Here is a 23,383-nt window from a genome sequence, read left to right as displayed (position 1 = left end):
GTGGGATCACGGGTCCCTGCAGCCTTGAACTACCGGCCCCAAGTGATCCTTCTATTTCAGCTTCCCAAATAGCTGGGACTACAGGCAGGTACCACCATGTCAGCCTAATTTATTTATTTATTTACTTACTTATTTTGCAGAGGCAAGGTCTAGCTATGTTGCCCAGGCTGATGTCAAACCCCTGGGCTCAAGTGATCCTCCTGCCTTAGCCTCCTAAAGTACTGGGATTATAGGGATAAGCCACTTTGCCAGGCATCTCCTCATTTTTAAAATGAACCCCATTTTCTTGAAATCTGAGCAAATCTAAATACCAGTTCTGAAAGTTAAAATGGTCTTCCACATATGTACAAAGTTAACATTTTCTGCATAAAACAATCAGTCTGGAACTTTCCTGTTTCATTTGAAGTATTTTCAAATATGAAAGACATTTACTTAATTATAGAGGCAGTAATCCTACTCATGTTATTCCCTCATCAAATCTAAACAAGGCCTTGAGGGTCATAACATACTCGCTGCTTACAATACGAAATATAAATGATTATCCTATTGAGACTTGGAATGCTAAGCAAAGATTCTTAAACTGTGTTTAATTTCAAATGCACCAGCATTTGAAAGTTTATGTAACATCTTTCTTGTTCAGATAAACATCTCCAACTTCCATGGCTCATATTTATAAACAATATGATAGGGATTATCAGGCTGACAGGATAAATTTAACAGGTTGAACAGTCATTAATATTTTCCTGGAATAGACATGGACTGTGCTCTTAGATACATTGTCTCCTTTTTCTTCTAACTAATTGTCAGAGTTTAGTTCTCTCACATCAATACCTTCTCTTTTAACAAAACAAAAATCATAATAATGCTATGCACCATGCACTGTCTGCAGCACTTCATTGTCATTAATCCATTTAATTCTCACAACTATGAGGTAGGTACTATCATTATTCCCATTTTATAGATGAGGAATCTAAGTCATGAAGCCTATTGTTAGCAATTAGGATATACTGCCATCATAATGACATAGTTTTCCTCTCAGTCACACTTCAATGCAAGAAATATCAACATTTTAATTTCATGATTTAGGAGAATTTGATGTGACACACTGAGATATACCAGCCGGCATCCATGGATGTACTGTGAGCATCCATCCTTTGTACACAGCTCTGTGCTAGGGAAGATGAATGCAATACAGGGCAGGACTGGTTTCCATAGGGATCTCACTCATTGTTGAATAAACAACTCCTTAATGGCTATGGAAATAACCATAACTCCTCTTCCTTTTATTCACCTAGCAAACATGCGTTGAGCTGCTAGTGTGCATAAGGCATTCTGCTGTGTGATGAGGGAACTGTGGACACTACCACAAGACTTAGCCAGACCTTTCCTGCAGGGCAGGGACAGGAACACTGGGCACTTCAGTCATGTAAGTGATCTGTGGTCACTGTTGCCAACAGTCCCCTGGGTTGCTGCCTTCTTTTCAAATGCCCTGTCTTCATTTATTACCACCTTATCAAACCTGCCTCTTTATGTCCATAGCAAGCCCCACCTCTTTCATAACCCTCTTTTAGTCCTCTTTACCTCTCCTTTCCCCGTTCTTTGGGGGCACTTATATCACTTCATGATACGGCCTATGTGCACTCATCTTCTAGGTGCTGAACTACTACAGACTCAGGGAACAGAGTGTGTATCCTATAAAACCTTAATACATCCTCATCTCCCTGCACCCAGTACATGGAAAATACTTATTTTAATAACAATAGCATGACAAATAGCAAACATCTGACAAATGCTTACTGTAGTAACTTATTTGACTAAAAGGAACTTGCACCTGAAACCAATCTAATGGTTTATCTGTTCAATGGCAGTGCAAATCCTAGGTATTTTTTTGGTTTTGTTTCTGTGTCTACTACTTTATAAGAAAGGCTATTACCTTATAATACTGTCTGTTACATTAGCGCTACTTTGCATCATTACAATGTAATGTATTTTTTAAAAAATTAGAAAACAAATAAGCATTCCAACCCTCAATTTCAGGAAAATGAATCTTCTAGACCCAACTGGACACACAATCTATGAAGACTTAGCTAGGATATGTGACCCATCTATGTGTTATATGTCCTAATAGAACAAAAACCTCTCTAATAAACATGAATAAAGAGCTTTAGTGAAAAAAATAAGCTCATTGAGTCAGATTTTCCACTGGAATTGATAGTAAACGTTTTCCTGAATTATTGCAATTTATTTTAACATACTAAATATTATCCCAGAAGTTTGAAAGTTACATCCGCTTATATAGGATTTAAAGTGTAACAAGGCAGTACTTTAAGACCTGAGATAATATAACCACTGTGAAAATATAATTTATATATGCCAGAGACTTAATACAACAATTTTTAGTGTATGTAATTCTGGATAGTTGATTATTTTCATCTAAATTAGTCCCTTTATCTTTGGATCAGCAGAACATAACGATGTCTGTCTCCTTCTCGGGGGCTGGTCTCTTCCACACCTGAGGGCTATTGCTGTAAATAGTTTTTGTGCTTTTGTAGAACAACAGAAGCTTTGGCTCATTGTGCTGACTCTGAAAGTGACTTTCTGAAATAAATCTCTGTCAATTCACTTCAACTATACGCTCCCAGTGGGCACCCCTCTTACTGGTGGGCTAACATATCAGGTAGCCCACTGTGGGGGCTCAGAACACAGTGTCTGGCATGTCTTCAGCTTGTTGTCTGATAACATGCCTCGTTCATATGATTTCCTCTCTGAAAGGAAAAGCAAGATTAAATTATAATGAAGGGCTGTGACATTTTTATTTGGCTAATTGAAATTTTGTTGTGTTTAATATTGGACTATACCAGGCATTTCTATCATTCAGATATATACTTTGATATTCAACTTTAAGAAAAATACCACTTGAAAAATCTCCTTCATGGGGCAAAGTAATGACTCAGTGTTCAGTTCAAAGTAATAGACTCTCAGTTCAGTTCTCAGTGTAAGTAACACAGTGAGCCAAAGGGTCTCCAAATATTTTTATCATTGTGAGGTGTAGATCATTATTCTTGCTTGGTGTTAAATATGAAATGGAATAAGGAGGCTTAATTTAGCTTTTGTTCCTGGCAACAGCTCCCAGTCTGATAGAGTCAAGAGACATGGCTTTAGTTCCCATTTTTGGCTTTCATTAATTATTTGATGTTGAGCACATTAACCTCTCTGGGCCTCAGTTCTCTCCCCTGGGAGGGGAGGGCATTAGACTTGATGGATGCAGAGGGCTCTGACCATTCTATTGAGGTATTATTTTTTAATTTCCTTCTTTTGCCATGTACTTCCTTCTGCCTAGAATACTCTTTCTTACCTTTGCATGTAACTCCTTCAAAAATTAGCCAAACCATTACCTTCTCCTTGAATTATTTCACCCCTAATTCACTAGCTCTGATTTAGTAACCCCATGTTTTCTGCTCCCATAGCACTGTGTGTGCAGCTCTGTCTTAGCAAGCATGACACAATAAAATGAACACTGAAGCACTTGGGAGCCTCCCCTAATAGACTGTCTTGACCATTGGATTCTTGGTGCCCCATACTTTATGAGGACATAATGGATACTGAACTAAATATCTGCTGAATAAATTAATTTCTCTAGAATCTCAGCGGGTATGGCTTGTGACTTATTTTACAATTCATCTCCAGGATCTAGCATGATATTTGACATATGGCAGTTACTGAAGTAAATGGATATAATTTAACAAATAAGTCAAAAACCTAGTGCTTTGCTGAATTCAAATAGACAGTTAAATGGTCATGTCTATTAAAAAGGAGAGAATTAAACACATTGGTCAATGAATACACAGGATGCTAACTAGGCAGGAAAAGAACATTAAAACCTTTGCACAGAAAAATAATGGAAATATTTATATCAAATGTTAAAAGCAGTTTTGTTTGAGTGATGAGATATAGTATTCTTTTTCTGCTCTGATTAATTTTATACATGCCAATGCAGGCAGTATTATTATCTTTAAGATTCAAATGATTTAAAAAACAAACAACAGCAAAGCTCAATAGCTCACTCCTGTTATCTCAGCACTTTGGGAGGCCAAGGCGGAAGGATTGCTTGAGCCCAGGAATTTAAGACCAGCCTGGGCAACACAGCAATACACTGTCTCTACAAAAATAAAAAACTATCCAGGTGTGGTGGTGCATGCCTGTACTCCCAGCTACTTGGGAGACTGAAGTGGGAGGACTGCTTGAACCCAGGAGGTCAAAGCTGCAGTGAACCGTGGTGGTGCCACTGCACTCCAGCCTGGGTGACAGAGTGAGACCCTGTCTCAAAAGACAAAACAAAACAAAAAAACAACAACCAAACAATAAACTTATTTATGAGAAAAGGTAAATAAAAATATTAAGTACTCTCATTTTTGCCCTTCTGAGAATGGCAATGTATATTCCTGCAAACAAATGTTGATACTTGAAACACAAAGAACTTGTATAAAACATGTGTTCATAAACTGTCTTTAATGAATCTTAACAGGCTTAATGAAATGTTTAAAACAATGCTGTCATTGTGTATGGAGGACACTGTGTGAGCCCTTTTTCTCCTTCTCTACTTATTGAATATGACAGTTTCTTATGATTAATGCATACAATTTGAAGTGTTTTACTCTCCTACTCTAGGATTCTCCTCATGTGCTTAGATGTTGGTATATTTCAAATATGCACTCATGGATTTCCTTATGCTAAAACTTTTGTTGCAATCACTTTCAAGCTTAGATTTCCAGGTTCCCACCCCCACCCCACCCCACCCCACACTGCATTGTACTTTGTGGTCACTGATTTCTGTACCATGACCTAGTATTTGCAGTCCCCATTATACTGGAGTGACGTAGGGGCCTATCTGACCATTTGACAGCTCACTGAGGTATAAGTGAAAGGACAAACATTGTGTTTGAGTAAACTCCTAGAAGTCCAAACTTTTTTTTTTCTGAATATCCGAGTCATCACTTTAAAGTTGGGTACATATATATGACTTGTTTACTGAATGAACAAAGTATATGGTTCCTTGTTTTTACAATGTAAAGAAAACAAAACATTTTCATCCAAAAACATCGGCTACATCTAGTGGGTTGTTTCAAGACATTAGGGTAAGGTTTTTTAATTAAATGATTAGACTGTGAAGGTTTTAAGGTCTGTGCTTGTCTAGTTCCCACCCTTCCATCCCCCAATACCTAGCCCAATGCCTGGCACCTAAGAGGCTTTCAATAAATAATGACTGTGAGATTATTTCAAAATCCTCCTTTGTTCATTTCCCTGTAAGTTTTTTGTTTCTTTTATTTTAGGCAATTTCAGGCTGTGGCATTCTTATTTAGAAGCAGACACAAAGAAAGAAAAATTGGCATATTAATTAATGGGTGAACTCATTCTCAAGAATCTCCAGTCCTTAAGTATATTATATCTACATGGATTATACCAGAACTAATACACTATGATTATATATTTTATTGCATATCTTTAAGCATGTCATAGATCAATTACAGCAGAATTATCAATTTTGGTTACTGTTAATTTTTGGACAATTTTTAGGATCTTCCCATGCCTTGTGGCAAAGGCTATCATTTGCTTAAACAGTGTTCATTTTCAGGCACTCTTTTATCTATAAAGCCTTTATATTTTTGGAGGTAACAATGTGCTCAGGTAGAAATACTACTACGCCTCTCTATATGTCCAGCTTTCTTCATGGAAAAGAACTAGCAATGAGCTGGGAGGGAATCACATGGTGCTTTGGGAAAACTTTAAAGGGCAAGTGCTGAGCTGGCGAGCGCTCTCTTGCTTTTCCTGTCTGGAATGGAGATAAGAAGACTGAACCTAGGTCTATGAGACAACCTTGAGAATGGAGTCATCACTATGGATGTCAGTGCTGAAATATGGAAGGAACCTAGGATACTGATGATATCTCAGAGTCACCAGGACCATGTTTGCCTGTGGACTTCCTTTTTTTCAACATGATATACAAACACTCATCTTTTTGAAGCCATTGGTACTCGGGTCTCCGTTAGTAACTGAATCCAATTCTTAACTGATTCCTCTCCTGTGGGGTGAGTTTGCTAGAAAATCCATGCTCTTTCTTTTTAACTTTCTCTTCTGCATTCTGCAAAGTTGTTTTATGAACTAAGTGTTCTGAATAACTTCTTTTTTTTGTTTGTTTGTTTTTGTTTTTGAGATGGAGTTTCTCTTGTTGCCCATGCTGAAGTACAATGGCATGATCTCGGCTTACTGCAACCTCCACCCCACAGGTTCAAGCGATTCTCCTGCCTCAGCCTACCTAGTAGCTGGGATTACAGGCATGTGCCACCACGCCTGGCTATTTTTTGTATTTTTAGTAGAGATGGAGTTTCACCACGTTGGCCAGGCTGGTCTCGAACTCCTCATCTCAAGTGATATCCACCCGCCTTGGCCTCCCAAAGTGCTGGGATTACAGGCATGAGCCACCACACCCTGCTGACTTCTCTTAAGTTAGGATTCCATGAAGATTAGCATTCATCAGTGGAACTTCTTATTCTCAATGTGTCAAACGTACCAGTCCATGTAGGGTTTTTCATTTCTACATTGCATCTCATATAATTTTCCTGCATGCAAGAATAGGATGTAGGAAAAATTTTGTGGAACACAAAAGAGATTTGTTGCCAGAAAGATAGGGGTCCTAATTAATTCTGACACCACCACTTACTGGGGATACAGCAACTGTGCCTCTTGGGTAAGTTGTCCCTTAGCTTATAAGAACAATAAATGGCAGATATTACCGGAATATTATTGGCAAGACCCCCCCATTTGGTACACTGTTCCTACCATCAGAGTACCTAGCCTGGTAGATTCAAACTTTTAGGATTCAGGGTTCACTATATTTTATTTCTGCTGCTTTCAGTACTACCTATTACAATAATGTTTTCCCTTTTGTTTTCTTTGTGTCTCCTATAAATGAGAACAATCTCTTATCAAAATAGAATCTAAAATATCACTAAGAGAGGCATGATGGGCAGCCACACACTGGTCTGGGAGCCATGGATCTGGCAACTTGATCATCTCTGCCATCTACAATATGTGCCAGATGTGTGGCTTTGAGCAAACCACTGCCTTCCTGGCTCTCAGCTTCCTGGTTTGTCCAGTCATCTAGAATCAGTCTGCATGGACCTGATTCCTGGCATAGGCACCTGCTGGCTGTAACCTCCCAGGCAAGAAAAATACCCTCTCTAATGCTCAATGCCCTCAACTGCAAGATTTGATTAATAATGGTCCCTCCCCATCCTGTTGGGGTGATGATTAAATAAGCTGGTAGATATAAAGCACTTATGCGTGGAGCTTACGCCATAAACGACTTATGCTTGGACCTAATGCCAACATGATGTTATGGTTGTTGTTGTTATTATTATTATTATATTTAATTGCAATATGAGAAGTTGGATTGTAGTATCTCTAAGAATTTCTACAGATCTTTTAAAAAATAGTTTTCTGAGCTGGGTGTAGTGGCTCACGCCTGTAATCCCAGCATTTTGGGAGGTTGAGGTGAGGAGATCACTTGAGGTCAGGAGTTTGAGACCAGTCTGCCCAGCATGGTGACACTCCATCTCTACTGCAAATGCAAAAATGAGCCAGGCATGGTAGTGGATGCCTGTAATCCCAGCTACTTAGGAGGCCGATGCAGGAGAATCGCTTGAACCTGGGAGGTGGAGGTTGCAATGAGCTGAGATGTTGTCACTGCACTCCAGGCTGGGTGACAGAGTGAGACTCTATTTCAGAAAAAAAAAAAAGAAAAAAAAGTAGTTTTCTGTCTTTGTTCTACACTAGTGTGGTTTAGAGACAGATATCATCCAGCACTCACTGCTAGCTGACCTATAGAAATCTAACTCAGTGGAGATTCCTGCTACTTGTGGGGCAATACCATTAATGAGATTAAGGCATCATGTTTATCATGAAGTATCTGTCTAGGTGTACCATTACAAGGTCTCAGAATGCAATCGACTGCCCGGAACACCAGAAAGGTTGCTGCTGGAGTACTCCGCCTAACTGGAGCAGTACAGGAATAAGAGAGGGCGTGGCCAGATTCCAGATTGATGCAAACTGTTCTGAAATAGTAGAGTTAAGAACAGACCAGTCAAAATAAATGAGTAGAAGACCACATTGAAAGGTTAACATTCAAATATAAGCTATGGGGAAATAAAAGCTATTTCTGAGAAACAGGCTAGCAAAGTTGAGGATGTTAAGTTTTCAGTAATGGTGCAAAGGAACGTGGGAATAAAAGTCAAACATGAGAGCAATGCTGGGATCTGCAGAATCCACATAAGTTGGACCTGGCAGCCACAGAGCTGATTAGAAATGCAGAAGCTCAAGACTACCAGTTCCTCAGTAGGCTTCCTGTGGCTTCTGAAATTCATGCTATAAAGATCACTCCTTTGAGATAAAGCACTATGCATGGTCCTCGACTTACAATGGTTCCACTTAGAATTTTTCAACATTTTGATGGTGAGAAAGCAATATGCATTCAGTAGAAATCCATTGTTGAGTAGCCATACAACCATTCTGTTTCTTTTTTCATGTAATATTCAATAAGTTACATGAGATAGTTAACCTTTTATTACAAAATAGCCTCTGTATTAGATGATTTTGCCCAACTATAGGCTAATGTAAGTGCGCCGAACACATTTAAGGTAGGCTAGGCTAAGCTATGATGGTCCGTAGGTTGCATCTGCACTATAGACCCCTTGAGCACACAAACAGAAATGTGCCACAGGAAAAAGGAACAACATCAGAGACAGAGGTTGCTGACAGCTCCCCCTACACATGGATGCCTGGGTCCTGACTGATTCACAGTTTTCATGGCAACCTTCATCTGCTGCTTGCTAGAAGGCTTGCTTTTTTCAGGTTGCTAGGCAGAGGAAGAACAGGGATAGAAGAAGTGAGGATGGGGTGAAAGATTTATAATAGCAGCAATGGGTATTCCCAAGCAAAAATTAATGCTAAAGATCAAATGGGTATTTATCTGCAATTTCACATGTATAATAAGCATTTTGCAATTATCTTTAAAAACACAACAAAACAAAATCTTCCCATCAGAAAGTCTGCAGAAAATTTTTTTAAAAGATTGTCTTTTCATTTTCTTATTTTCTTTGCATATAAACTTGTTCTTGGATTTTATAAGCTCCTGCTCCTAAATACTAAAACAATACAAAGTATATTCCAACACTAATTTATAAAAAGAAAACAAAAGATTCAATATTAACTTTTCTTAAAAATATTTTAGACAAATTAGTAGGGTCCATGTCGGTTTCTTGTTTGTTTGTTTGTTTTTGTTTTGTTTTGAGACAGAATGGCGCAATCTCGGCTCACTGCAACCTCTGCCTCCCAGGTTCAAGCAATTCTCCTGCCTCAGCCTCCCAAGTAGCTTAGATTACAGGCATGTGCCACCACGTCCAGCTAATTTTGTATTTTTAGTAGAGACGAGCTTTCTCCATGTTGGTCAAGCTGGTCTCGAACTCCTGATGTCAGGTGATCTGCCCACCTCAGCTTCCCAAGGTGCTGGGATTAGAGACGTGGGTTATGGCACCCAGCCAGGTCCATGTGTTTTTAAGAAAATCATGGCTTTGCAATTCTGTGAGCAGGAATTTTATTTCTTTATATTTTATAATTGATTATTGCTGACATATAAGATCATTCATTGATGTTTACCTGTATCTAGACTTATTGCTAAACTTTTAGTTCTAAGAGTTTTCTAATTGAGTTTATAGACAAATGGCTAATTGTAGAATTTAAAAAATTAGGATATTACAAAAAGGGAAAACAAACAACCAAAATAAAAATAAAATTCCCAAAGGAAACAGCATTTTGGGAGAGAAAGTAAAAGATTTCTACAGCCTTTTTAAAAAAGATCTATAAATATTAAGGAAAAAACTCATTTTAAGACTACAGAAAACAAAATGAGTTCAGTGTATGTATTTTATAAACATTTTAAAATAACAGACATTTGAATATATTTATTCCAATGTAAACAGGTAAATACTGTAGTAATGGACAGAGGGATGGAAAATAACAGACTTATACAGAAAGTTAAGTCTAAAAAGTCACAAGTCTCAATTTGGAGTCAGATGCTACAAGCTACTTCAGCTACCCATGTCTACACAATCAGGCACTCAACACACTCAGACATAAACAACTTGGTGCTGTGCCTTGAATATTTCTTTAAAAACTGCTAACAAAACAATAATAAACTCTGTGTTTGAGAGTCCTACTAGGCTGGTAAAACTCCATTTCATTTTGTATTCAAAATTCTATAATACAAGTGAGAGTTCAGGTCAGGTCTCTCTTTTTCCATGGCTCCAGGTAACATGATTATGTTGGAACCCAGTGCACACTCCACCTGTTAATATTGATCTTTCAGGACCACTCCATGGCATCGTCTGTCAGTGATAGCTGCCTGGTCTTTCATGTAAGAGCCTCAGAGAACCAAAGGTTTTATTACATTAGTATGTTTCTGACCAATTCTACCTTATCTACCTATTCAGCTTAGCTTTAAAACCCAATTAAAATCTAATTTATCTGATCTCTGAATTCTGAGCACTATTTGGCAATGAATCAAACAACCTTGTAGTAACTACATTACTACACATTGTGCCCTAAGGTATTCTAGATAATACTTTAAAAAAAATGGCAAGTGCCATTTAAAGCTATGGCAATCTCTTTGGAGCCACCTCCATCTCATTTGAAGAACAAATGCTTTGTCTTTTTGCAAAAAGTGCCTACTCTGATTTTATGTCTGTGATTTTAGTCATAATTTAAGTGCATAATGCAAACAGATCGCTCGCTGTTCTTACAATTCGGTTCACTCTCTAAAAATGTTGGATAATAATATTTTCTGACAGCTACAAATCCCTCCAACACACACAGGCACACACACACATACAAGAAAGAATCTTAAAATTTTCTAAATTGTGAATCTACTCATATGTATAAATGTTATACTGAGAAATATCTTTAATTAGAATGTCAATCCAAATACATCTTCATCACTGTTTCTGATACTCCATTTTCTGAAACTGTGAAAAAAATCATACAATGATGATCCTAATTCTGTTCTACAAATCAAGCTCTACAGTATATATGTTCATTCATACTATTATATATCTATAAAAACAAAGGGCTCATTTGCTTTACACAATGAAATAGATGACAGTGAGCTGGTTCTCCCCTCCTCCCTTCCTTCTCAGCTCCTCCTTGGTTGGGAGACAGGAGCAGATTTGAGGGCACTGCCATTTTTGAGGGAAAACCACTGTTCTAGGCTTTTTACATGTGTTTTCTAATTTAACACTTAAAATAGCCATGGGAAGTTAGTGTCACACCAATCAAATCTGAGTAACATAGATTTTAAAAAATGTCTGCCTCAACACATCATGATTAATCCCATCCTATAAAAGGTTAATAGAATGAATCTCAAAAGGCATGTGGAATGTCTACAAGAATAAAAACAAAAACTTTCTTCATCAGTGTTTCTCAAAGACTATTTTAGATAGAACCAGGATGGGACATTAAGTACCACAGAATTACTTAGAAAGAAATGTAGGCTTCTTTTAATCGTCTTTTCAGTCTTCTGATTAGCTTTAGAATACAGTCTTCATTTCTTTTACTTTAAGCCTCTCCAGCCTGTTCTAATCTTCCTTTTTAATAGAGGGAACAGGGCTCTCGGCAGGCTTCAGTATCTTCTCAGTATTTAATTTCATTTTCATGTCATTGTATTTTTTTCTGTGGTTATCTTCTAATTATGACAAATGATACTAATGTTCCTTTGAAGGCATAGTAATATACCATTAACCTTGTAAATACAGATGATTTTAAAAGTGAGAAAATTTAGAGAAATATGAAATAATGAGGAGTATGTGCAGATATGTCAAGAAATCATGAGTGAAGACATAAGCCTGAAGTTTGCAGATGCTACATGCAGAATGTTAAGTGAAACAACGGATTGTCTTCCAGGTTGTGTAGACTGGCCGCATCTTATGAGCAGGTTGTTTTCTCAAATTTCATTTCTGAACTTGTTATTTGGAACACTGATAGTAGTTTCCTTTATAAAAGTGCTATATGTGGCCGTTAGTTTTTCTAGCCAGGCCAGAATACCCTAACTTAGAATATAAGTGAACTGACTTACATTTGAAACAAAAATTGATGTTTAAAGCAAAGTACTACCAAATACTATTATGATGTTGATAATTAAGTAGAAATGACAACAAGTTGAATAAGAAACCTCTATATACTTTTTATGAACATTTGTTTTCCATTGGGAGCAGGATTTAATAAGGAGAAGGGAGGAAGAGGTCATGAAAAGACATCTAGAGGTCAATGGCATTATTTTCTAGGTCTAATTTCATCACAAACTAATGGAAACTACCTTCACGTCAATACTTAGCAAACAGGATAAGACAAGTGGCTCTTTCATGGCTTACTTAGGTCATATAACATGACAGAAAACAAAAGAAAGGTGAGTGTGGGGAGGAGATAAGAGAAAAAGCTAAGAGACTTTAAGTTTCAGGACTCTTCATCTGCCCAGCCCTCTTCTAAATCCTGGTATCTGTTGTTTATTCATGATTTCGGCTTTTTGTTTGTTTGTTTGTTTGTTTTTTAACTAGAGTCCCCCAACTGTATAAATTTTAGACTTCTACCCCTGGAAAGACTGAAACTTATCTAATATAATGAGGCAAGATGGGTTAAGGTGAGAAATGATGGATTAAGGTAAGGTAAATGGTTATGCCAGTATCCAAAAGAAAGAAGCTTCCTTAGACAACTTTAATTAAGCCAGTCTACAACTGAGGTGAGTTGAAAGATGCTAGAAAAAAAAATAAAAAATAAAAAATAAAAAAATAAAAACAATGGACTCCTGGTATTTCCAGAAACAGCCACTAGATGGTGCTACTCGAAGGGCCAGAGGATGCCGGTTGCAGGCAAGAGGCAAGAGGAGGTAAAGGGGGTGGGTTGTATGTAACTCCGTTCCCATAGGGCACATACAAGGAAGTAGGGGCATAAATAAGGGATTTTCACCATTCCTCCTTTCAAAGGTGTAAAAATTAAATAATATTGTAAACTGTAGATAAACTTTGTACCTTTATAAGGCATTCAAAAGCATTCACCACTGAAAATTCACTGGGTGACTATTTAACAGAGGAAAAAAAATCCCAGCATGGAAAAAAAAAAAAATTAAAAAAAAAACTCAGAAATACTGAGAAAACGAGTACTGCCTCAGAAGAAAAAAAATAGAATCAAACGAATATGTTTTTCTTTGCATTTAGAACACACTAAATAGAGTACATTGTTCTTTTAAGCCTCTTTGACTCTGATGTCTTGTTAGAAATCCTGTACCAAATAAGCATAAGCCTTTCATTTTATTTATTATTAAATCTCTCTTCATTGCCATTCTATAACATCAGCATGCAGATCGCTCAATTACGCAGGAAACGGTTGCAGCATGCAAGTCTGCCCTCTTCTGGGCATATCCTTTGATAATTCAAAGAACTGTGACTTGCATTTAATTTTGATTTCAACAATTGGGTAAATAAACCTTAAACGGAAAAAAAAGTCACCCAAAAAGGAAATATCTGCAAGGAAAAATAACACAAGATGTGTTATTTATTACTGCCAGGCCTCTGTCAACATTCTTTCGAAAATAATCAGCAAACCCCAAAACATTTTAGAGGGACAATTTGTAAAAGGTAGTCATTTCTCCACCCAATGTAATCATTAGATTTATGCATTCATCTGATGTATAGTCTTCATATAACTACAATGTGACATCAATTCTTCTATTTCAAATATATTTGAAGCATAGAATTTCACTAGGGCATTGAACAAGGTGAGCCAGACTGGGCTGATCATGAGATCAACCAAATCCAGGACACTAAAAATAAATGATGGCCTCTCTTTGCAAGGCTGCAGTGTAACAGGAGGGTGTGGGGTCAGAAACAGGGCAAAATGTTAACAGGCAAATCTGAGTAAAGCATCTATCATTCTTTGTACTTTTTTTGCAATTTTTTGTAAATTTAAAATTATTTCCAAATAAAAAGTTAAAGAGAGAGAGAGAGAGGAGAAATATTGGCTCTGAGCAGTCCAGCCTAAATTGTGCAACTCCATGTGACTTTGGACAAGGCATTTAATTTTTTAGAGCCTCTGCCTCCTCCTCTGTAAAACAAAGATAATAGTGTTCTTCCCTAGTATGGCTGTCAGGAGAATCAAAAGAAGTAATAAGTGCAAAGCACCTAACATCATGGCTGGCAGAGAATAGCCTGTCAGTAATGTAGTCATTATTTTCATTGTTGTTATTATCCATTGGGGAGGAAGATTGGTGTCCATCAAGGAGATAACGCTAACTCTGCTCCCGCCTCTGGCAAACATCAAACAAATACACCAAGTGTAAATGTATAACTTATTAAGGATCCATGCAATCCGCAATCTCATCCAAATAACTATTAGGCCCTATTTATATGTCCATTCTAAAATTCCTCTTAGCAAACTCATTCAAATTTCTACTTATCTTTGAAAGTAAAACCTTGGCGCATTTATTCTAAATCTCTCTTTTTTCAGTAATGCTACCTACATTTGTAACATAAAATAGGATTTAAGCCATTGGGCTGGGTTATTTCATTCCACCAATGGGTCCCATGTCTTTTCCCATGGGGGAAAAGAGGAAGAGCTCACCTTGTTCCCCTCTGTATATCACATCTGGTAGTGTCTAATCCTGAGCTGCAGAGCAAGGACACAGCTTTCATCAGGGAAGTGGCAACCAGTCCCTTAAACCACATACCCTTCCTACTTGGGATGTTCAAAGACTGCTGGGCTGGGACTTGCCTTTGGAATGATGTAAGGACAATGGGCTTGGAATGCAGGGAAAACTGAGTATAAACTCAAATCCCACCTGTAGTAGCTCTTCTGACACCAATCATATTAACTTATTTGAGCCTTAATTTATTTAACTGTGAAATGGGAACAACCACTCAACAATTTTGCAGAGTTGCACAGTTAAAGATAACACACGATTTTAAAACTAGGCAAATTGTTATTGCTAATAGTGTTTGGCTGTTGCTGATATCATTAGGTTGATGCAAAAGCAATTGCTGTTTTCACAGTTACGTTTGCACCAATCTAATATAATTAAGTTCTGTAATCGGGCCAAATTGATTTTCTTCTTCTTAATTCAAACATAAAATCAGAGAAAACAGAATTTCTTTTAAAAAGAAATTTTTGGATAACAGGCAAAATTAAAATAGTTCAAGAACATTTTTCAGACCATAAAGACATATAATTTTAAAGCTCAACCTTAGAAATCATGTATCTCTGCTTTCTCATTTTATACATAAATAAAATATTCAAAATTTATATTTACAGCTTGGTGCTGACCTGAACCTAAAATATAGACCTCTCCTGTTTTCATTTTGGAACGGTTTCTATCGCCTCATGGAACTTCCTTAAATTTTATATTTATTACTGATCTTTAAATGCTTCATATGCAATGTTATCTGGATATGTGATCAAGCTGTCATAATTATCCAAAAAATGTTAAAAACTAAAACCACACAAAGCATTAATACAGGTAAATGAATCACAGAAACATTTTAAGTATGCTTGAAAGCATACAGGTGGTGAGACCACGTAAAGAATAGTAATTCCAGAAGCCCAAAGATCTAGATTTGAATTTCAGCCTCATTCTTTCTCTGGGGCTAGTAGCTTAAATCTATGAGATCCAATTTTCTCATTTGAAAAATTAAGATACAAATCCCAGCCTAACAGTGTTGTTAGAAAGGTTCAGTACCATAGCCCATAACATGGTGAGTACACAATAAATATACAATAAATATTAGCTCCCTCTGCCTGGCCCTTTTTTATATCAAACCCATGGATCTATGACATATGAGAAAATGTCTACCCAATTTACAGAGGTTTGCTCAATAAATACCATTGTAATTATGGTGGTAGTGGGTGATGTTCACACAGAAAACAAAAACCCTATAAAGCATGAAATGATAACTATAATTGTCCAAGATATCCACAGACAAAACTCTCCAGTGAGAGCGAATCAAATATATATGCCAGAAATATTGACAACAGAGAGCTAACCTAAAATGACATATGTACAGACAAAATAAATGAATGACTGGTGAAACACACACTTCACCTCAAAGACCACAGGGATCAACAGGATCAGTGCGCACTATTACAGTGGACACATTCAAAGTTCTCTTGTCTGGGTATCAACAGGTGCCTCTCATGCCCATGGTATGAAATACGAAGTGTGATGGTAAAAATGCAAGGAAGAAGATGGGGTGCTTTGTTAAGTTTGTAACTCAATGTATGTAATGAAAAGTTTGAGTATCTAGTTTTTCAATATTCAATTAAAAATAGGTCTGGTTTGGACCGGGCGCGATGGCTCAAGCCTGTAATCCCAGCACTTTGGGAGGCCGAGACGGGTGGATCACGAGGTCAGGAGATCGAGACCATCCTGCCTAACACGGTGAAACCCCGTCTCTACTAAAAATACAAAAATCTAGCTGGGCGAGGTGGCGGGCGCCTGTAGTCCCAGCCACTTGGGAGGCTGAGGCAGGAGAATGGTGGGAACCTGGGAGGCGGAGCTTGCAGTGAGCTGAGATCGCGCCACTGCACTCCAGCCTGGGCGACAGAGCAAGACTCCATCTCAAAAAAAAAAAAAAAAAAAAAAAAAAAAATAGGTCTGGTTTGGTGAAACCCCGTCTCTACCAAAAACACAAAAAATTAGGCGGGTGTGGTGGCACGTGCCTGTAGTCCCAGCTACTCAAGAGGCTGAGGCAGGAGAATGGGTGAACCCGGCAGGCAGAGGTTGCAGTGGGCTGAGACCATGCCACTGCACTCCAGCCTGGGCAACAGAGTGAGACTCCATCTCAAAAAAGAAAAAAAAAAAAAATAGGCCTGGTTAAAATGTACAAAGTCTTGAGTACTCATAAACTAGCAGTTACATAAAATGTAAACAATACTTTATTTACACTCAATATTGGGGATTATTTTAATACTGTAAATTTAGTAGTTCATAGTGTACACACATCAGGCTTACTTCAATAACTGGCTCACACCAAAAATTCAAGCTAAAACAGTATTTTCGTTGATTTAGCATTAAGAAAACACAAAAAAAGGAAAAAAAAAAGAATCTCACACACAAGTATCTCAGCATAGGTGTGTGGCTGAGAGGTGGCCGGAGTTAAAAGACAAAACCTTAAAGGTTTTAAACTATGATTTCACATACTCTCAGTTCCCAAGTTCACTGGTTCCCTCTTCTCCATCATACAGTTAGCTTTCTCCCCTGCTCCTCTTTCCCTTTTATCTGTTTCTTCTCTTTCCTCTCATCATTTTCCTTTTCCATCCTGTATGACTATAATACAGCATTGCTTTTTACAGAGAAAGGGAGGGCCCTGGAGGTAGAGTGTGGGGAGGAAGGGCAGGTCCCCACAGCCTTTAGGGCTCATGTTCTGCAGTCTGGGTGTGCAGCAGTGAGACTTACTCCACTCAGTCCCAGGTGTGAGGCTAGTCCCCACAGGAATCCATTGGATCGGAACGTACCTCGGGTCCTGAGCTTTGTACGCCAACCTCATCAAAGAATCTGAAGGTGAGACAGAGGCTCAATAGGCAATTGCAGACCGCATGTATTTTAAACAGTACCTTCCATACACAACTGTTTTTGTCTAAAAAATTAGTGCTGGGGATTTGGGGCAGTAAGACTGGGTAAGGAGAGAGGGATTCTGAGAGTAGGTGACCTATCCAAGATCCACAAATCCCTGGATTCCCATGTTTGGATCAGGAGCCTTCTATAGCATTAAGCTAAACTTGCTTGCCTGTATTGCCTTTGCAAACATCTGCTTGTATTTTTGTGGTGTCTGCCTCTTTCCCCTTTTTGGGTACTACTATCTGAAAGGTAAAACAAGGCTTCCCAGACTATCGGGGATGAAAAGTAGTTAAAAAAACAAACTTCCAGTCTATTGTGAACTGATTAACCTTTGTAAAATTCTGTGCCATTGTTGTGGAAATGTAAAATTACTACACAAGTTTCTACATGCTGACAATTATTGTACATATCTCATTGAAGACTAGTAACAAATAGCTTATAGACTAGCGCTAGTCCTCACATCACACTTTGAGGACCATGGGTACAAATCAATTAAGAAATGCATTCTCCTCCACGATCTCATTTATATATGGAATCTAAAAAAATCATAGAAGCATAGAATAGAATGGTGGTTCCCAAAGGCTGGGATAATGGGGTAAAGGAGAGTGGGTATAGGGGAGAAAAAGAAAAACAAAAGAAACCCATTCTTCATAATCAAAATTTGCATTTTAAAACATATCCAATATTCATAAATATAATTAAGAAGACAAGATGAATTTAAATAATATAAAACTACAACTTACTGGTGAGTCAATTACATACAAGCTCTTTTAAACACTAGTTAACACATACACTGTGAACAGTTGCATTGTGCAGGATATTAATGCATATTGCAGAGTTTAATGGATTGAAATTCTGCATATTGAAGAGTTTAATGGATTAAAATTATCCCATGAAATTTCATAATTTAAAAATTTTCTAATCAAAATCACCAGATATAAAAAAAATCACATATTATTTTTGCAGTTAACAAGTCAAGTCACATACAGATTGAATAAAGAGGCAAATTCCAAGTCCAATTGCTCTGCCAGAAAGCAAGGGTTAAAATCTGCTTTATACTGTTGAGTAATATTTGCTGCGGAGAAATTCTTAACAAGCCAGGGATATTCCAAATACTTGCCTAACTCTACTTTCAGTAGAAACACACTTTGCATTTTAAGAAGTAAAATATTAATTTGATGCTTAAAGAAATCATGCTAGAGTTGACCTCCCTAGAGGAATGGACTTATATGAGGAATGACTTTATAGAATAGAATTGATTTTCTGGAAGCAACCTCAGAAAATATAACTTCCAGTTTAGCCTTTGGAGAAATCTTGCCCAGAATCATTATCACTAATTGACAGTCAGAAGATCTGGGCCTCCAGGAAGTCTATAGTGGGTAGCCAGACTCAAAGTACATAGCAGAAATCCAAAATGGATGTCCAGGCACCATAATGCAATCCTTATTTTGCAAAAGTTTCATTATCCACCAGTTGCACCAAGGCCTGGTTGTCTTTACTGTCTCCGGGAACAAAGGCAAATATAAGAGAACCTAAGGTTGCTTTGCAAAGGTTATATCAAAGAGTCCTCTGAAGTGAGGGAGGAGGTGGCTAGAACCCATGTTATTTCTTTCTTTCTTTCTTTTTTTGGGGCGGGGGGACAGAGTCTTGCTCTGTCACCCAGGCAGGCTAGAGTGCAATGGTGTGATCCTGGCTCACTGCAACCTCTGCCTCTGCCTCCCAGGTTCAAGTGATTCTCATGCTCATGCCTCAGCCTCCCATGTAGCTGGAACTACAGGTGCTCACCACCACGCCTAGCTAATTTTTGTATTTTTAGTAGAGATGGGGTTTTGCCACATTGGCCAGGCTAGTCTTTAGCTTCCAATCTCAGGTAATCCATCCACCTTAGCCTCCCAAAATGCTGGGATTACAGGCATTTGCCACCACAGCTAGCCAGGAACCCAGATTACTTTTTATGATATGGAAGAACTATCCTCATCTTTGCTAAATCATAGCCAGGTTCTTTCTACCTAAATGCCCTCTCAGCCAGACACTAGGTAAACTGCAAAATTGTTCCATCAAGAACTGACGAATAAGGAATATGGAACTGATTATCATTTCCATCCTGATCATCTAAAAGCCCAAACTTCCCTCTCATTTTTCAAACCAGCTTTGTGTATAAAATGGACCAAAGAAAAACTAGACAAGTAGAATACAAGGAATGAGGAATTTCCTTGATGATGGGGTCAACCTATATTCAACAGATGCATGTCTAGAAAATTATGAAAGTGATGATGTCAGGGAAAGGAGAAACCTTAAAGTTCAGCCTCATTATGTTTTAATTTCTAGTTAGAGCATTCCTGCTAAACGCTCACAACACACAAGCTAGTGAGAGAGAATTTACTAGCCTTTGAGGCAGCTCAGAGTGCTTCAGATGATAGAATTTGTTGGCGAGCTCTGGCTACTCTAAAGTTTTTGCCTTCTATTGAGCCTAAATATTTCCTTGTGGAAATACACTTTTGGAATATGTCCCTTTTTTTTCTTTTACAAAAGAGTTCTTCAAATATTTGAAGGCAGTTATTCTCTTCTCACTATCTTTTTCTAATCAAAACATCTCTGATTCCTTGAATCTCACTATTTTGAGTACTTACCTCTCTGGTTACTCGCTGAAAATTACTACTATAAATTTCCCTCTGGAATTAATTTACTACCTACTTTTGGATGAAATGATATATTCAGTTGCTAATCCACCAAGATGCCCCTAGAGCTACCCAGAAAGACATTAAAAATGTGGGAAGTCTTTGCTGGAGCTCCAATCCCTATCACATCTCCCTGTCAAAGGAAGGTTATCCTTACGTGGCTTGTATTTAGTAAAAACATGCAGGGCTGTGGTATTTACAGATACGTCATCTATGAACCCACAAATCATCCCTTTAATAATGGGTTTTGCAATTTTGCCTGTTGTTATTATGAAACAGACAATATATACCTCAAGGTCAGGGATATGGTAACTATTAACATTTTTTTCATGTATTGTTTCAGGAATGGTTGGACTATATCACCTGATAAATCTATCAAAGGAAGAAGTACATTTCCCAGTGAGATTTCAAACCAAACTAAGAGGTGTTGACCCTATCAGGTAAGTATGAATATACATGAAGCTGCCGGATGATCCACCTCTGTCACCTGTATCACCCATGCAAAATGAAACTGGCTTCAGGCTGATTGGAAATTGGGCAGAGAAATTGGTTTTTCAGTGGTAGATAATAGTTTCTTTCTTGGATAATAATGTATCAAATTTCACCTGACTCAGATTCATCTTAATCAACAAAATACTCTATTCTCTATCATGTCATGAACAACCTGAACAACCACAGTGTTCAAAATGTAGTTATTTCAGAAATAATGAATAGAATAGTATATTTCTGGACACTACAAGGTATAATTTCCTTGAAGGTATAGTCAGTGGCTCATTTATTCAATTTTTTCCTGTTCCAGAAGTGTCTACAATAGTGTTTTGTATAAAATGGATACCAAATAAATATTTGAACACAGTTGAATACTAGAAATATTACCTTATGTAAGTCAACAAAGTGCATGGCAATTAAAACCACAGCTGCCACAGGGCAGATAACTACCCAAAGGAAGGCTCTAGGTAACAGAACACACTTAGACAAGATCCTTGAGCTTCTTAAGGGGTGTATCCTGAAGTATTAATGAAACGTAATGCTCACAATTCTTCTCTAATACACAATTTAAGAGGTACAATTAAAGAATAGCTGTGAAAGCTAAATGACCCCTTAAGATTCAACAAACTCAAGGTAAACATCTTTTACAAGGCCAGTTTTTTCCCCACAAAGAAATATTTTTTTTCAATTTTTAAAATAACAACTTGGAAATTATTATGTCCCATATATTGAGCCAAAAATGACCACCAAAGAGACAGATACTGGCCTGTCCACTAGGCCAATCATAGCCTTCAAAGAGACTCTGGAATGTGAGACTCAAACCCAGGCCTCAGCAGAACTGCAACATGCTTTATACCATGAGTTTTGATAGCATAACGATTCAATCAAAAGCACTAATAGTCTACTGCGTGAATACAATAAACAACAAGTGAAGACAAATATTTACAGAGTAACATTATATGATAAAAACCTAATATATGACAGATTTTAAACACCGTTAAATGCTTTTCTTCAAAAAATATTGTCAATGAATTTGATCAGTCCTAACTTAGTGACATATCAATTCAATGAATAATTAATAAATACATCTCATGAAAAGAGAAAGGCAATATTTTTGGTTCCTTCCCCCGTCTATATTCTTCTTGAAAAAAAATCCATCTTCAGGTTATTTTAATTACTCTCCTTGAATCTGCTTTTACTCCTTTTCATTCTCACTGTCTTCTCTGTAGTTCAGACTATATTGTCTTCTGTCTGTACTTTCCTAAAAGTCCACTAACAGGTCTCTATAGCCTCTTATCTCCCGTGGACACTCTCAAGAGCCACTCTCCACCTCTGCAGGCAAGATGGCTGTTCCCAAACACTGCACATATTACTTAATATCATGATCACGATAACACCAAGTCCAACCAAAACAAATCAAACCAAAACAAATAAAAATTTAATAACTACCTACCATAATAAAGCATGCATTTCTTAACTTGGAATCCTATTCCTCTGTAATTGAATCTCAACATTCCTTTGCAAACATAATTTTTCTCTATTTGATATCCTTTTATCTAATCAAGCAGGCTTCACTGTGCTCAGAATGTACCATACACATTCCCATAACAAATTTTGCTTTGTGTCATTCCTACCCCCAAAGTATACTCTCCATCTTTGATTTATCTTATTCCTGTACACCTTTCAAATATTTCAAGCACTACTTCTGCCATGAATAATTCAGCATCTTGACCCAGCTCTCCTTCTGAAAACCTAACTCATATCTACCTATTTCTATCTTGATATGCATTTGCCTTTATTATTTGGAAGGGACTTTATCAGCTTACAACATTTAAAACCTGCACAACAAGTCTCTCATTCTATTGCATACTATTTAATACTGTTGTATCTAATATAACTCCCAAAACACTCAATAAACTCTTAATATTTTTTTCCAGTTTTAGATGTTCAATTCTAAATTTTATTTATAAAGAGATAAAATTGCCCTTACCATTGTCAGCAAGTAGCCTCGCAGCACTGTTATACTATAATAACTATATACATTTAAAACCTTATCCTCAAGTTCATTATCATTTCCTTTTTGTATTAAAGAAAATATAAACAGCCTGATTTATTCAGCCAGTGGGTAAGCATTAGTTCTGCTAAACTGTATGGGTGTAATTCAACGTTTCATTACAGGATAAGAAAAGGCCTCGAGTTCATCTGTAGCTATCAGGAAAGAAAATGCTTCAGAATAAAAGAAAGAAAGAAAATGTCTTGTGGGATGTTTTGGAATATTACAACTTATGTATGCTGCAAACTATTACATCTATATTCTTCTAAAAACTAAAATCCTGACACTTTCTAAAGAACATGGTGAAAATGATGCATGTCAAGAGTTCTAGTATCGTACTCTATCATCAGCATGCTATTCTTCACCTAAAAGGTGTGGCACAGAGTCACTGGGGAATACTGAAGGAAACCTTGTAGAGTAGAATATTTAACCAGGAACTGCTGAGAAACTCGGACT

At 37.4% G+C, this 23,383-nt stretch overlaps 1 protein-coding gene and 1 long non-coding RNA gene across 4 annotated transcripts in view; one reads left to right on the top strand and one right to left on the bottom strand.

Moving 5' to 3' along the window:
- The window catches only part of CTNNA2 (catenin alpha 2), a 1,168,663-nt gene that overhangs the window by 706,158 nt on the left and 439,122 nt on the right, over positions 1 to 23,383 (bottom strand). The window lies entirely within an intron of this gene.
- The window catches only part of LOC117062102, a 51,625-nt gene that overhangs the window by 7,816 nt on the left and 20,426 nt on the right, over positions 1 to 23,383 (top strand). The window contains exon 2 of the long non-coding RNA XR_004428216.1: positions 20,729 to 20,825. This is a non-coding gene — a long non-coding RNA (uncharacterized LOC117062102). The remainder of the gene's footprint in view (positions 1 to 20,728; positions 20,826 to 23,383) is intronic.

Source organism: Trachypithecus francoisi, unplaced genomic scaffold, assembly GCF_009764315.1.
Source record: "Trachypithecus francoisi isolate TF-2019V2 unplaced genomic scaffold, Tfra_2.0 Lachesis_group17, whole genome shotgun sequence".
In the NCBI taxonomy this organism is placed as follows: domain Eukaryota; kingdom Metazoa; phylum Chordata; class Mammalia; order Primates; family Cercopithecidae; genus Trachypithecus; species Trachypithecus francoisi.
Note: the sequence above shows the minus strand (reverse complement) of the source record. Positions and strands in the feature narration are given on the sequence as shown.